The sequence below is a fragment of the Boleophthalmus pectinirostris genome, unplaced genomic scaffold (assembly GCF_026225935.1).
Source record: "Boleophthalmus pectinirostris isolate CB_2022bp ecotype Guang Dong unplaced genomic scaffold, ASM2622593v1 HiC_scaffold_22, whole genome shotgun sequence".
Lineage (NCBI taxonomy): Eukaryota > Metazoa > Chordata > Actinopteri > Gobiiformes > Gobiidae > Boleophthalmus > Boleophthalmus pectinirostris.
The window spans coordinates 29,713,877-29,732,070 of NW_026571190.1; the positions used below are offsets into that span (position 1 = coordinate 29,713,877).

Here is an 18,194-nt window from a genome sequence, read left to right on the forward strand (position 1 = left end):
GTTCCAGTTTGTTCCTGTTAAATTAAGCACTGCATTTATCAACCGTAATGAGAAAAGTATTGCTCAAGTCCAAGTCAAGTCCCAAGTCACTGACCTTCAAGTCCAAGTCGAGTCCCAAGTCTTAATCCATTTTATCAAGTCAAGTCTCAAGTCCTAAAAATAGAGACTCAAGTCTGACTCGAGTCCAACTCACGACTTGCAAGTCCCCACCTCTGGGCTACACCATGTTAACCATTTCTTAAGAGAGCTATTTCATAAGTACAATATTCACGCTTACGTCACAAAACCAGCAGACGTTTGGAAAAATGAAGATGACGACCCAGTCTGGCCCAGTTTTCTTCATCTAGATGTCATTGTATTCCTTCTTTTTTCTTTTAAATTGCCTATTAATGTGTATTATAATTGGTCTAACTTAATCATACAAATAAAAAAAAATAAAAAAAATGTCAGCGTTCTGTTCTGTTCTGTTCGGCAGATCAACAGTTACAACCAGTTCCCTGTAAGTGACATCGAAAACACGATTAGCGTCACGTCCCCCATGGAAAGCTTCGACAGGTTGTGAAGACGCTGCTGATGAATCCATGATCATCCCCAGTGTTGATAATTACACCTTAAGTCGTCATTCGCATGTTTCCAAATGTCTTCCGGTAAGCGTGAAAAGAACCTATAATGATCAATAATTAAATACACTTTTTTCCCCATAGATTTGTTATTGTTTTGCCTGGTTATGGCATTTAACTATCTCCAGGAAGAAGCAGGTTATGCCACTAGGCCAACGTACAGGTCAGATCTTTGGAAAGTCCGCATAAAATAAAAGAAACAAGACCATAAGTACAAATGTCTAACTCAAAGTAAACATAGTTAAATTAGTTGGACATACATCTAACGTTGTTGTAAATTTTTCGGTATTTGTATGAAAACCTACGTGCCCCTTTTTGTATTGCATGAGTGTATTCTGTGTTTCTTCTCATTACTACAGAGATCCCATGAGACCACAGATAAAACTATAGAATTAGCAATGACTTGTGTTGTACGTCAAGCAGATTTACATTCTGAACCAAATCACACCTGCCAATCACTGTGCACTACAACTCATTAAATAAAACAAGAACAAAAGACCATAGACATAGCAGGCAGTTTCTTTTATATTGCTGAAGTCAGAATCTCATTTCCCCAGACCCCGTGTTACTGAAGGACTGAGTAAATTTAATTACTTTGTTGTGACTGCAGCAAAAAGAAAACAGATTATTTCTCTGTGATGAACTGAAAAACAGAATGTGTCCAGCGCCATCAAACTGCGCAGAAGAACTTTTTGTTAAAGAAGATTTTACAACTTTTAAAGCAATCCAGCGTGGAGTATTAGACAAAGGAGAGATAAACTTTGATTGATGCTAAGTGAAGTTAAGGAAAAAAACACAATTCTCATAGCGCCTGGGTGATGACAGAAACTCAGTGAGACAAAGCTCTTTTACTGAGTCACCATAGCAAAGTCCATTTATATACAGACTATACATCCAGCTGAGGAGTTTGGTTCTATATCTGGAATTACTTCTCATTAAAACCATTTGCTAAACTACAATTGCTCTCCATTTCTTTTTTGCACACCTTATAAATGTGGCTTTTAATTGTCATCATTTTTGTGATATTTACTCCCTCAACCAGGAAACATACAGGCTTGTCTTAGCACATTTCTGATGATTTGCCACATGATTGTCTGAATATCGGCATTAGGATAGTCAAACAACAAGTGAGATCCAAATCTATCGGTATCAGTCTGATACTGGAAATTTAACAAATATGTGGCACCAGTATTTTTTTTCCAAGCTGCTAAAGTGTCTGTATGCCCATGTGCCATTCCCAGTCTGTCCTCAGAACATCAGATTCATCTTTTCGAACAGACTATTAAATAAAAATGGAAATGAAAGAGCAGTATTAAAAATATGGCTGTATATTTACACAATAATGCAATAAAATATGTTGTGACCCAGATAAATATATTTTGTTATTATTTTTACAAAAGTGAAATGTTAAGTTGTGAATTTTTCTTAACATACATTTGTGGACCTTGTTATGGATTTAAAATCTTCATATTGGTGTCGGTAAATATCAGATACTGGCCACTGCTAAAATAAATAATAATAATAAAGAAATAACATCTATTCAATTATCTGTAATAAATATATTTTGTCAATATCCCAAACTCCTTCATCCATCTACCATCAATATGTGCCATGAAACTATGACTGTAATTAAAATATAGAGTTTAGTGTTAAGGTTAACCTTACCACTAAACTTTATATTTGAACCTTAACACTAAACTTTATATTTGAACCTTAACGTTAACTTTATATTTAACCTTAACACTAAACTTTATATTTGAACCTTAACACTAAACTTTATATTTAACCTTAACACTAAACTTTATATTTGAACCTTAACACTAAACTTAAATTTTAACCTTAACACTAAACTCTATATTTTAACCTTAACACTAAACTCTATATTTTAACCTTAACACTAAACTCTATATTTTATACTTTATTTTTATTTACCCTATTTTAATGCATGCCCTCATTTTTATTTTATCATAGTTTACATTACTATTCTTTGCTTTATGTCGCACCTTAATGCAGAAGGAAGTTCCCAGTTTGTGAATTTTGTTACCTGACCATTGTAATAAAACTTCTGAATAAGATTAACCTATATACTTGCAGTTTTATTTCACTTATACTGCTCATACTGTATATATTGTATTTGTAAAGTCTTTGGTCCAGTCAAAACCTATTTGTATATACTATATTTTAATGCATCCTCTTATTTTTATTTTGTCATTCTAGTCACATACAGAAGTTCCTAGATTGTGAATTTTGCAGTGGCAATAACTGATTCTGATCCTGAGAAAGATTAAACTACTTGCAATGTTTTTCCCCTGTTATTCTGCTCATATTGTATATTTTGTATTTGTAAGTCCATTTTTTATCTCCCTTATTTTAATGCATGCCCTTATTTGTGTTTTTATCATAGTAGTCCCATGCACAAGTTCCTAGTTTACGAAATGTGTTTACGGACAATGGCAATAAAACTGATTCTGATCCTGAGAGAGATTACATCTGCCAAGTTGAGTGTCTGTGCAGAAAACTCCCCAAAGCCACAGGGAGAAGGCAGATGCACTGAGAGACACCCGTTAGACACCAGAGAGCTCCCATGTCCGTTAATGTGTGCGCCGAACAGAGAAGCAGCAGTGATAATGTGTGGGTCTGAGCTATCTATCCACGCCTCAGTGCTTTTATGGGCTGATCAAAGAGACAAGCAAAGATAGCAGCTATACACACTAGCACACACCCTCCTCTTCTGATTGGGGGACTGGGGAAGAAGAGAGGGGATAAGACATCACCAGCCCTTAAAGGTGCACACTATGTAACTCTTCGGTTGAGGGTGCGTCACCTGCTTGTTTGTATAAAAAAATATCATCGCTCTGCTTAGAATGTTCCACAGTATAACATCAAACAGAGCTACTTTACGTTTATTCAATTACAGATGTTTTTACAATTACAGATGGTTTTATTCAATTACAGATGGTTTTACAGCTCATAAAACAATCTATCTAACCAGTAACGTGGCCTAGTTTGGTCTCCATGAAAATAGAAAGGTATTAAACCAAACTGTGAAAGCAATAAGATCTCCAAGGAGAAAAGCATTTGATAGACCCTCCACCAGCAAAGTTACACAATGCACCTATAACAGAGCAGACAGCAGTATTGGTCATATTTCTTCCACAAAGAATTTACTGATTGTGAGGAGGTAGGAGGCTGATTACAACAAAAAGTGTCTTTGACCAGGCACTATTTAAAACAGACTTCCGGTGTAGGATCAAAAAAAGTACAAATAAACAGAAAATAAGTACCTCAAACTGAATCAAAGCACCAACAACCTGCACCCATCTGCACCAAAGTCTCTCCCCAAACTGACAACACCTGCTCGCTTTTACCCTGCGTTCGATTATCTTCCAACGCCCACTTGGACCTCGGATTTAATGTCACATCCAAGCTTGAAACGTATTATTATGTTTCGCATGTCGGATTTGGAGCGCCTCACCACAACACCGACTAAGCAGTGATACGGACGTGGTGAGGTATTGCAGTAATACAAGTGACATTGTCATTTAAACCACCAAAGTGTCCGAACACAATGAAAACAGTTCATATTTACACGTCACAGTGGGTGTAGCCACCTTGGATTCTGATTCGGAATCCTTGCTCGGTCTACTTTTTCTGCCACCAAGGTCCGAGTCGCGCTGTCCCAGGAAAAAGGGCGTGCCACACGTGTTGCTAGGCAACTTCCTCCGAAAACAATTTCGGAAGGATAATCGACTAAACTAAACAGTGTACTGAAAATAAACTATAAAATCCAAATACAGAAAATTTATGAAACAGAACTTAAACCAGTTCTCCCCTCCACATGGTCCAGCCCACGACCTCCTTCCAAGGTTTTACAAATGGCCGACATGAGGCACGCCCCGTCGTTTGGCTGAACCATGTGGAGCTGCAGGTGGGTATGGTGATGAATGGATGGTAACTGAAGTGAATCAACAAATAAAGCCTATTTAAATGAACAATGTGTTACGTGATAAATTGACCAAAACTAAGAATTATTGTAACTGTGTAGTTGGATATTGATAAATTAGGAAAATGTGAAATTAAACTAATGTGAGTTTAAAATGGGACAAAGGCCCAATTTGTCACACTGAATCAGACAAGTGTTGAAAACTTACAGACCAAAACAAATATGTTAGATTATAATAATAAGGTTCTATATTACAAAATCAACTCTTGTGAGCTTTAAGTCATGTGATAATGTTACCTCATCAAAACATACCTAGAACTGTGTTTTCTTTCATTCACACATGCTTGAGTCTGTCTATATCTTTAAAACTCAAAATGTTCTGTTCCACCTTGTGATGTCATAGTGATTTTCTAGTTAACAGCTACCTTTTACTTTTTGCTTATTATAAACTGGTAATTCCAGGGTTGAAAGTGTCCAGATGATTCTAGCGAAGGTGTATGGTGTTTAAAAACATAGTGGAGCAAGGTAGAACAGAGTATTTTCAGTTTAAGAGAAGAAGAGAGTAAATATGCATGGTTTGTGTGTTTAAGTGTGTTTGTGAGTTAAAAAATCATGCACCAGTGAAATAAATAACATCTGGTACCACACCACTAGTTTGCTTAACAAGAGGTGGTTTGAAAAAGACATTTTTGGACACTTAGAATTGCTCAAACTCGCCGGCATGAAAGATGACACTGTCGTCTTCACAGATACATGAAGAAAGGATCTTTGTGACATACTTGCTCTATCTCCTCGACACTCCCTCCCCCTTTTTCTCTCTCCTCACTCTCCCTCTCTCTCAGGAGTTCACTATGAAGACCCCCCCTCCTCTCTCTGTCTCTCTCTTTCTCTATCTCTCCACTACACATCTCTCTTTCACACGTGTCACTTTTTTGGAAAACTATCAGTATTCCGAGCTGTATTCCAGGTCGGCCGGACGCTGATCCATCAAACTCACCGACACTGTGTCTCTTTGTATCTACGGCAACCTTCAGCATCCCCTGGCAGCCTTCCTGTCACCAGCTCATTCACAGTGCATGCATGCGTCTGTGTGTGTCTGTATGCCGCTGTTGTTATGTTATTCACACCAGGGGGCCTGTTCCACAAATACAGAATTCACACGTGCTCAGTGCAGACTAATAATTCATATCTTAATGGCTGGTGATGTCTTATCCCCACTCTTCCCCAGTCCCCTAATCACAAAAGGGGGAGGAAGGCGAGTCTGTAGAGCTGTTATCGTCGCTTGCTTTCAAACTCCATACACCTTCACTATAATCATTTGGATGATTTCAGGCCTGGAATTGCCAATTTCTAATGAACAAATGGTAAAAGGTTTCTGTTAACTTGAAAAATACCACACATTAAAAGACAGGAACAGAGGGCTCAATTTTATGTAATATAGAATTTTTAAACTTGTTGCAGTCCTGGTTACTCTATGTTTAGACCTGGTGTGATCAAGAGTTTTTTTTGTGGTGTTACCTGCCAAGGGAGTACAGATGGAAATTAGCATTTTTGCTATAATCTGTCATATTTACACTAGCCACGCTAGCGCCACCTAGTGCCTCCGCTCAATTTCATTTCTCTCCAGCGACTAGGTCAGGAATCGGAATACACTAGACGGTTTGCAAGAACCTTGGAAGTGCAAGTTTGGGCATCAGCCAATCAGTGAAGAGCCATATATTCAGTGTTGTCAATGATTGCTGAGATTGAGGATTTAAAGATGGAATAAAGAGAATGTTTGGTGAATTTCATCAATGGGAAAGACGTTATTGCCCTTCTTCCTACGGGATTTGGGAAAAGCTTAATATACTAGTTAGTCCTGTTAGTGGCACATTACATATGTCATGACCAAATAGCAGTGACTGATTAAATGATAAAAAGTACCTGCCTACCATCGAGTGAGCTAATCCTAATACTGCGAGGTCAGATGGTTTCCACAAAGTGAAACTGGCTGATGAATCAGGCTTTACACTGCAGTGTTGTAGATGTTCATTAATATGCACTGTCCCTATTAAATAAATAACTAAATAAATAATAATACAAAAAAATAAAAAAATAAAACAATTTCTATTACACTTTTCTGAACAAGTTCCAAAGAGCTTCACAGACAACCACAATAATAAAAAAAACAACAACACAGTTTTAAAGGTTATAAAAAATAAATTAAAATACTGAGTTGACAAATGCTATTCTAAAAATATAATAATTACCAGTACAATAAAAAAAAATTTAAAAAAAAGTTCTACAAACTGACAAAACCAAGACACCTTTCTACAGTTGGTAATTACCGTGGCAACACATACAGTAGCACATAACTCTTACAAACATGTCTAAATCTTTGTGTATTTGTGAACATGGCAGCAGCCTCCTTCACGCCCGTGTGCCTGTGTGTGCAATTGTGCGCGTTTACAGCTGTCTTATCTCCACTCTCACTTTAGGCAAACTAGCGGCGCTCCACCAGGCCCTGTCTACTTCATATCAATCGGCCTGATGTCGGAGCAACTGTGTGGAACTGCTGTTAAGGCATCACACGCACTCAAGCGGAAACACAACACCATAACAGCTAGAGACGCCAGAAAAGGCACATATACGCACACGCACAAACAACACATGCCCTCACGCACACACATAAGCAGACAAACACACACAAACACACACAACCACACACAACCACACACGCACAAACAACACATGCCCCCACGCACACACTTACGCACACAAACACGAATGAAAACAGACACATAAGCACAAAAACATCCACAAATGCACACTCACAAACAACACATGCCCACACGCACACATATACGCACACAAACACAAACGAAAACACACACATAAGCACACACACACACACATTACGCACATAAACACACGAACCCACACACACCCAGAAACACACACATAAACACACCAACAAACACACATACGCACACAAACACACACGTACGCACACGCACAAACAACTCATACCCACACACACACATACACAAACACAAATGAAAACACACGCATACACATACGCACATACACACACACCCACACACACATAAACACACACACACACACTCACAAACACACCCATATGCACATAAACACACAAACCCACACACACATAAACACATACACACCCACAAACACGCACATAAACACACACTCACAAACACACACATATGCACATTAACACACACACAGGCACACAAACAGACATACAAACGCACACAAACAAAATCACACTCACACACACACATAATCATTACATGCTTTTAGGGACATTACATTCACATTCATTTCCTATAGAATTATAATTATGACCACAACCAGAGTCTCGACTTGGAGAACCTGAACCTTATTTTAAGTCTTATCTTTAATCTTTAATAAGGACACTTGCTCTCGAGGACCACTGCTTTGGTATTTCATGAAAAAGTCAGGTATCAGGTATAAAGGAAATTAAAATATTGTGTGATTACATTATGTTTCAGAAACACATTTGGTTTCGTAATGAAAAGTCATTTAGTTTAGTAGTTAAAGACGGTGTTAGAAAGACCCTTCAGTGTAAACACTTCTGTTCCCTTTTGCTTGTTAATCTTGCCTGGAAGTTACAAATGCAGGTGAATATGGATGCAAATCAGATCAAGCAGTTGACTTTCAGATCTCTTTCTCTCCTTTGAAATATACCACACCTTGTATCTTGTATTATTTTAACTCCACATGTGACATCCTGCTCAGAAAGGCCAACAGGACCACAGTAGTCACCTTCTCACTTTGAAATGTATGTCCTCTGGTCATCTCAACCTATATAAACTCGCTGCTTGTGTCATTCGGGGTCTGACGTCTGGGGAACAAACTCTGCGTAACTCAAACAAGAGAGCAAAGACAAACTCTGCGATAAACTCTGCCTCTTTGCTTCAACATTCATCAGTGTCTACAAAGAGAGTCTTTTTCCACAACGCCCTCATCTGGATTTGGTGTTAGCACTTCATCTACTGACGGCGATGAGTACCACTGGAAAACAACAACAACAACAACAACAACAACAACAAAACAGCTATCATACTAATGGCACCCTAATGTAAGCATGTAATAAACTGGTCCTAACAAGTCTTGAGATGATTTATTGTCATAGACTCTGGATTTTTTACCTCTGCTGTGACAGTTCTGGGCAGAGGGAAACCAAGTGTTTTATAAGAACTCTACTATGACGGTTTACAGTTTTTTTTTTTTTTTTTTTTTTTTTTTTTTGAGAGAATAATATTATTACATGGTCAAAAAAGTCAATTGCATAATCTGTGTCCTCATAATAAAGTACGTATGTGTGTTTATTTATAAAGGAAACAGGTCCCCATAATGTGAGTGTGTTTAATCAATACCCACCCATAAAAGTCCTTGAGTGCTTTTACTTCTCATTGACTGAATCAAGAGAATCTCAGATACACAATCACCACTTGAAAATTCTTAGTGAGTATATAAGGTCTGATTTAAATTAAAATGTGAACAGCCCTGATTGAGGCGTAAGAGTAAATAAGGTGCCATTGAGAAAACACCCACATCTCATCTTGTATTATTATGTGTTTTCTGGGAGGAGAATAGGTGATCAAAAAGTGATTTATGTTCCTTTCATAGCACTCAAAAGCTTCTGATGCCTGATTCAGGACCACTGACTGACACACAGGGACGATATACAGAGGTGGGGGGAAGTACTGCAAATACGATGGGACTAAATAAAGTGGGGTTAGACACCTAAAGTCTGCCCACAACCACCTTTCAAACAGAGCTGACAGACTGGGCGTTACCTGGACTCAAGAAGAGAGTGAGGGGCGGAGTCTGAGGGTGTAAGGACCACTGTGATTGGTTTAATATGTCAAACTCCGTCCCTGCAGCCACGAGTTTGTAATCAGAAACCATAGACTGTATAAATAAATGGACAGAGTTAACCTGTTCCACATAGGAAGTGACCATAGGGGCGCTTCCAGCCTCCTGTCAATTTGAGCTAACTAACACTACTGCACATGGGCACAACCCTCAAGTGCTGTTAGAGTATAAATGCCTGTCAATTTGAGCTCCCGAGACAGAAGTGGAGTAACAAGTCACATTTTAAAAGTGTATTGGTTTTATTCTATGTTTTGACAAGTTAAGCATATAAGCAACGACATGTGCACGTTAGATTTGTGGCAGAATCATGTTAGATGATTGATTATTTGATTTTATCGTTATCATTTTTATTTCATCATATTTTATTTTGTTTCCATGGGTAGAAAACGTTGTAACTTTATTTAGAAAGGCGTTGTAGAAATTAAATATCACTATATTATAATAGGAAATTCACACTGTAGCCTATGATATTTATTTAATGTAAAGAGTTTATGTTTTATGTTTCCAATCATGTTTTTCTCTTATATAGTGGGAGCCTTATTTGATAGAAGATATCTGCCTGTCGATATGTGCTACCTTTAGTTGGAGCCCTGTTTGAGCAGAATACGATTGTCCAAATGAACTACCTTCGCATATTCATATAGATTAGTTGAAATTGTGCATAACTAAGGTATAAAGTTTGATCACCGTGTGCAAACAGCGTCAAACCTGCTGTCTCTAATTCAGGAATCTCCAACCTGTAGCTCCCCACCCCTTATTTATTTATCTTTTTGTGCACATAAAGCAGACGTCACAGAGAAAACAATTAGTAGTAATATGTGACCATGTTTTATTCCCCAAACCCCCTCGCAAAAAATAATAAAAATAAGAATAAAGAAAGAAATAAGTAAAATAAATAAATAAATAAATATAGGGAAAACAGGGAAATACTTTTTTGCAGCCGCTAAAATGAGTAGCTCTCTGGCATTTTTGTTTTGTAAAAGAGCTCACCGGAGGAAAAAGGTTGGAGACCCCTGCTCTAATCCAAAGAAATATTTTGTAAAATCGGGGAAGTCAGGGTTAGGTTTTATTGGATCTATACAACTGTACACGGAAAAACGTAAAGTAGCTTATTTCAACGGGGCAGCGTGAATCGATTGACATAACTGTCGATTTAGGTTGCGGGTAGCTCATGTTGATGGTGCAGCCCATTTTGATAGAACAGCGGCTCTTCTCACTCAGGCTCCAACTGACTTACAATTGAATATTATCCTCCCTCTCTCTGTAGCTGCTGCTGTGAGCCTCGTCATTTTGGTCTTAAAATGTTCATATTAACCCGGTCTACATGATCCTGGTGTTTTTATTTCACTGTTTTGTCTGTTAATAAATCCACTCTTGTGACCTCTAGCCTCGTGAGCTTCATTTGACTGGAGCAAACACTATGGGAGACGTCACACTCCCTTAGTCCACTTTTATACAGTCTGTGTCAGAAACACCTCAAGTGAAAGGTATCTTCGAACAGCAGAGAAGCTATACATTTTTGACTAAATTAAACTCATAAATTATTGTTTTTGTGAACAAACTTGCTGTAAATTACTATACACCTTTTTATATTAAGCAAAATAAAAGGGCAAGATTGTGTTATTAAACATTGAAATATTCACTATGTGGCCCGGCCTCAAAGACTGGCTGCCAAACAAAACAAAGGAGCAGAGTAGGGAAGATGATTTGTGCTTGTAATTAAAGAACTGTGGAGGAAAGTGGAGGGACTAACAATGGCAATGGGCGGGAGACTAACCTTGGCAGGTTAATGGGAAACACAAAACAAAACAGAGGAAAACTTGAGGTGCTTTTAACCCGGTGACACGGGCCTCAAAGCTTTTGGGTAGAAGGACTCCCCGGTTAAAAATTCAATTAAATGGCGCATTATAAAGCCTCTCTCAGCATCCGGCGCCACGTCCCATTGGCTGAGTATTGGATTGCCTTAACTCCCCTTTGTGGTTTTAAATGAAAGAAGGCCGTGCTAATAATTAAGAGCAAAATTAGGCTCACATCACATTTGAAACGGGACTAGGAAAATGAATATGGCAGGAATGAGTCCAACCCCAATTGTCTTCACATTTAATTATATTCAAAATTGAGCAGGAAGTCTTAAGCACTTACTGGTCCTCCCACTACCACTTAAAATACCCAGAATGCTGCTGCTACTTAAGAAAATTACTATGATTTTAATGCTTGGCGAGTGATCTAACCAGCATGTTTACAGCCACTAATAACATCCCTGTTATTACTGTAAACCACATTATCGTGAAGAAACTATATTACTACAGCAGCATTAGAACTGATACAACTTTTTTTTCGTGGCTGATGCCGATTGTTTAGAATCCAGAGCAGCGGATGGACCCTATGCTTTGCTGATATTTTTGGGTCGATATGTAGACCGATTACTTTCCCCAAATTCTGTCATTTAATTTTACTCCAACTCACCCACAAAGCTTTAAGATTTTAAGAGTGTGTATTCATGTTTTGCGCTATTATCTCTTCACATTTAAGTGTTCAAATATGGATTTGTATGTCTACTTAATGCAGCAAGTCAGCCAAAATTAAATATAAACCTCTGGTGCAGTTTTAAGGCCAATAGCTGATACGTTAAAAGTACAAATATAAGCCAACTGATATATCGGTTAACCGGTCTATCTCTGTTAACTAGCCCATCAAACAGCTTCTCCATGACTTTTCACTGAAGAGAGATGGTTATTAAAGGGGCAGTCAGAAATTTTGGACATAGGACCTCATTTCCTAGTGAGCCAGAGCGTTGGAGATGTGTGGAGACACTTTTTAAAATATTCCATCCAGTCCTTGTATTTGCAGAAGTCGCTGGTGCTAGACTAGTGCATGTCAATAGCCATAGTTATCCTGCCACTAAAAACAGACTTACCCACTCCACAAAGCACTCAAGGCACAGCAATTATTACAACAGACTGTCAATGTGAAAGTCTGTGTCGATAGAATAATTTTAGAAGTAAACCCAACCTTGCATTTGAAGGATTTATGTCTGAGCAGAAGCAATGCATTGTACTTCCTGATAGAAAAGCCGGGCAGTGGCAGACTGACATCGCCTAGCACCTATCTTACCAGCAAAGTAAAATTCCGCTGCTGCTGAGAAAATAGTCCCTCAACATGCGACGATTCATGCGATGCAAGGTTAGTTTTATTTCTAACATTATTCTATCAACACAGACATTCACATCGACAGTCTGGCGTGATAATAGATTTGCTTCGGGTGTTTTGTGGAGTGGGTAAGACTGTTTTTAGTGGCAGGATAACTATAGCAATTGACATGCACTAGTCTAGCACCAGCGACCTCTGCAAATACAAGGACCGGATGGAATATTTTTTTAAAAGTCTCTCCGCATGTCTCCAACACTCTGGCTCACTAGGAAATGAGGTCCTATGTCCAAAATTCCAGACTGTCCCTTTAATACAAGAACCCAAAGTTTTTAAATTAGCAACTAGATGCAACAGTGACCCAAAGCACCCACACTGCATTACTCATTCACACTGCCAATCTGCGCCATCTGCCCCACAGTCATTCATACACACAACACTTTCATATGAGAAGGGTCTTGCACAAGGACACAACAACAGAACATGCTCCAAGCGGAAATCGATCCTCTGACCTAAAATAAAAATCGATATTTTCTTGGTTCATTTTATTTCTTTGATTCTTTTTAACCCCCCCTGCATTGTCTCACTTGCTGTTATTTGCTATTTCCTCTCTCCGTTTCTGTCCTTTTCAATCTCTCGGTGACCTAGATGCTCTGGTGAAGCATGTCTGTCTGGGCATGTTGTCCAAAAACACGCCCAAACACAAAATCAATGTTGTCCAAGATTAAGCCAACATCGGACATGAGTTCGACTGCTACATGCTCCAATCCTTCTGAGCACCATCGCGTCTTTGGAGAAATTACTTGTGTTCGTTGGACAGAGAAAATTTTGTGGTATTTGTGTGGTTCAAATATTTTACTTTATGATGTGAAACGAAGTGCTGTATGACACGACAACATAGCTCCTTCCTATTCCTACAGTTCTTTCTTTGTGTGTGTGTAGAAATCAAAAGTATTGTGATAACATTTCTTTCAAAAACAGCATTTTCCATATATGATATTATGAAATCTATTGTGTAAAATTATTTGTAAATCATTCTGAGAAAATATCTGCCAGATATTCTTTGCTGTTATACAATCTCTAGAGTAAAATTTATAAAAATAAATACATACCGCATTTATCGGACTATAAGTCGCACTTTTTTCATGGTTTGAGTGGTCATGTGACTTATACTCCGGTGCGACATATAAGTTAAAATTTTCACACTGACAGCCACGAGAGGGCACTCTAGGCTTGTGTGTCAGTATCTGCTACAACTGTACCACTGTCACTTTATCCTCTACTGTGCATGCCTCCTGCAGAAAAAGCTGCTGTCCTGCTGCAAGTAGTGAAATATGCAGCCAAAAACAGAAATCAAGCAGCAGAAAGAAAGTTTGGAGTCACCAAGAAACTTGAGAGGGACTGGCAGAAAGCTCCATTTTCCTCATGGATCTATGGTTTAGCTCCAGAGGTCGTGCAGAAGTGACACCAAGGATGAAGAATTCAATGGATTTAGTGATCTGGAGTGAGATCCAGAGTTTGGTAAACTTGTTCTGTTGTTTATGTTATAGTTATCTGAAGAACTGTTCATATGTGACGTTAACAGCCTGTTGTTCTCTGTTCTATTGTTATTACTATAACTTGCCTTTCAAGATGAAATGTCAGTTCCTGGTCCCTGATTTTATAAAATAAATTTCCCCGAAACAAACTATTCACTACAAACTATAATAAAAAGCTTCAAAATTATATTGTGTTCTTGTCCAAAACAAAGTACAAAGTGCAAAAGATCACGTTGTCGTCTTCTGGTATCACAAAGAAACAGTCACATTTCAAAAACAGTGAATATAGTTCCTTCTTTGTAAACTAATGCTACTTCTGGCTTCATTAAATTGCACACTTTTGACCTTATAAACCTTCTGTCGACAAGTCCTCTATAATTACTATGCTAAGTGTGTAGCAGGCTTCCCAGCACACTATTGATGTAGGCTAACTCCCCTACATTGTAACTCGCTAACAAGATAAATTCTGTCTTCAAAGAGTGGGCCATCTTTGAAAAAAAAAAAAAAAAAGATTTTGGCCCTTCTTCTCATTACAGTCCACTTAGTTCCACATACATTTCTCCATGATTGAATTGTTATTGCTACTAAAAGGAACTACACTCCCTCCCTTTCTCTCTCCTCCATATTGCTCGCCTGGCTAGTCCATCTTGGCGCCTCCTTCTCATCAGCGTATAATTGAAAGCTGAATGTCAATACAGCAAATGATTTCAATTCATTTCATCGGGCACAGTCACAGCTTCCCATTTGGGCTGTTTTCACTGTTTTAGTCTCGGTATAGTAATTTTTGAGTTAGCGTTTGCAGGAGGCGAATAGTACGCATTGATGAGCTGCCAAATCTTCAAGTGGCAATCAGTAGGACTTTGGAGAAGGAAAGACGAAGACGTGAAAATGAGATAGAGCCCAGCATGTGGGTTTGTTCACATGTGAGCTTGAGTCAACACGGCAGAGAAAGGCCAAGGGAGACGTGAGGCTAGTTAAACAGCGGCGCATGCTAGTGTCACGGAGAGGTCGATACAAACAAATTACAAATGCTAAACAAGATGTCTTTTGGAGTCATTTGTAATTGTATCCATTTACAGACTGTGAGTGTTGTAAATGAGGATATCTTAAAGGTGCACTGTGTGATTTTTTGGTTGGGGGTCCATCACCTGCTTGTTTCTAAGAATATTTCATTGCTCTGCCTAAAATGTTCCACAATGTGACATTAAGCAGTCTACCTTACATTTATTTAACCCTTTCAGACCTAAGGGCAATTTTAGTACATTTCAACCATCTTGACTCTCTATACTCTTTGGCAAAGTTTGGACCACTGAAAAAACAAAGCTTCTATTGGACACTCATTTTACCTACGTGTCCTGGCCCATGCTATAATTATATATATAATTATATCATGAGCCATATAATTATATTTATATAATTATATTTATCCCACGACATCATATCAAATATGTGTTAGAGCTGCCCGCTGGCTACAGATCGGCTATAGAGACATTATTTACTAAAAATATTGTTATTATTTTATATTATGCTTGTTCAAGATTCAATATCTAAGCAAAACTATTATTAAACATTCATTTTAATAAGAAAAGGTTTAACATTAAATATCTCAAAAGAAGAGAAAACATGCAGATGTTGATGAAATTTTTCCATAAATATTTTGTTTGGCCCTCGACTTAGTCACAGTTTTTAATTTTGACCCCTGCCCTACATCATCGTGCGTATGACGTGGCATAATGCTGGAAATATGCTCAGAGAGCCACAACTGTCAGCTTTTCAAGGGGAAAAAGTATAGTAAAATACCTGGAAAAATATGATGGCTGTGAGCGGGGTTGCCTCTTCACAGATCTGACCTGTAACTTGCTCTGGTTTGGTCTCCATAAAGATAAAAAGGTTTAATGTCATACTGTGAAACATTCCAGACAAAGCAATAACATCCCCAATTTAGAAAAGCATTTGACGGACCCTTCACCAGAAAAGTTACACAATACACCTTTAAATTAACTCTGCAGAGAAAAAAACGGGGAGACATGAGGCCAGTCAAACAGCGGCGCATGCAAGTGCCACAGTGAGGTCGATAGAAACAAATTACAAATGCTAAACAAGATGTCTTTGTGAGTCATTTGTAATTGTATCCATTTACAGACTGTGAGTGTTGTAAATGAGGATATCTTAACAATAACCAGTTATCTATCTACAATAATATTATTTATGCTCAGTAAGTTTGTAATTTACATGTTTTTAATGCATTAGTTTGGCAGTTACTGTCTTAAAAATATGAAAAACACAAATCCAAATTTGTTTCTCACTTTTCAAACACATGAAAATAAAAAGGATGGACTATGAAAAGTTTACAGTCATGGTGGATAAATATAATACACTTTACCACGTCAAACATCAATTTTACAAGAACAAGTCTTGAAGGAAAAGGCTCATGGCGCAGAAACCAAAACTTAAATGGTAAGTTGCTGAATTAATAAAAGCACAGCAGCCTTGTTATTGCTGCAAAGCGTCATACCTCTTGCCAACTTTTGTATAATTTTAAAACATAATTCATCTGAACAACTAATACAGTATAAGCAATATAATGTACAGAAGCTAGCGTTGCAGATCTGATGTCTTTGGTATAAAGTGATATACAGTATGTGTATGCAGCTTTGTCTATAATGTGTCACAGAAATTCTTCGTAACTATCATGCAAACAGAGCAGTTCTGGGTTACTGAAAAGAAAAATGCTTTATAATTAGATGGCTTATAAAAGTCTAATTTTCGCTCTAAAGCTACTTTTACAATATATTTATAAATGGGGTAAGGGTAAAACACAATTTGACCAATTCTCTGGACAATAACAGGGTACAATAACAATAACAGGACACTTTAATATCTGAGCATTGCAAAGGGATTACAATATTTTATTCTTTTTTTTTTTTCAGTTCATTAGAGGATAGATGTATACATACTGTATATTGGAATTAACATAAATTCGAATAAGGGGGTTGGCAAAAGTATATAGAGGGTTGGCAAAGGAATATAGAGAACTGAAGCGCACCATCCTTATTCTATGCAAATGCAAGTAAAATCTATGCTTCTGCAATGACAGCTGACAGAATAACAGATAAGGGAGAACAGGGCCCTATGGTGCAATGCTTCAGTGAGTATGTCAGTGGACGCTCTTAGCTGCTATCTCCTCATAAAACCATGTATTATTGGTTATGTTGTAAGAGACATTGTGCTTAGTATTAGATGTAGATTATGGATAGGGGGATGAATGAAGAGCTGACATCACTGAACATTTGAGTCTTGAAAACTATGAATCACTGTTGGGCAAGTTACTTCAAAACTGTAATGTGTTATTTTTATTACCTGTTACTGTCATTTCAAAGTAATTTGTTACATTACAATAATACTGCACTTAAAATGTAAGATATTAACATTACACGACTACTGCAGCACTTTTAAGTTACTCTCACAAAAATAACTTTTTTTGTGAGCGAAGATGCCGAACTTTTGCATCATATATGGACTGAACCAGGTCTAAACCAGAACTGAACCAGGACTAAACCAGTACTAAACCTGGACTGAACCAAGGACTGAACCAGGACTAAACCAGTACTAAACCAGAGCTGATCCAGGACTAAACCAAGTCTAAACCAGGTTTAAATCAGGACTAATCTTGGACTAGAACTTGAAATCTAGGATGGCCCCTGAGAGAACCCCGATTGTGTGGAGCAGGGTGTCCGCAAAGTGCGATCGGGCATCATTTGCGCTTTAGCCCCGTGAAGCGTGGAGTTCTGCACTGGTCCTTTTGCCCGTGGTCACCGATAGTCTACGCGGGTGCACCTCCAGGCCTGTCCCAACATTCGGAACCATAACGATGGTGTTTCACAGCTGCTGATATCGCGGTGATTTTTTGCAAATTTCTGTGAAGAAAGACGAAAAACCCACCGCTTCAACACAGGTTAAATAAGCATTGTAACACATTTTACTGACATTTGTTCCAAGTAAAACGTTACAGTATTTTAAGGTAATGCTTTACATTAC

At 38.0% G+C, this 18,194-nt stretch overlaps 1 protein-coding gene across 2 annotated transcripts in view; it reads right to left on the reverse strand.

Annotated features, from left to right (window-relative positions):
* ndst3 (N-deacetylase/N-sulfotransferase (heparan glucosaminyl) 3) overlaps nucleotides 1–18,194 on the reverse strand; it is a 111,690-nt gene that overhangs the window by 20,460 nt on the left and 73,036 nt on the right. The gene's annotated exons all lie outside the window — the stretch shown is intronic.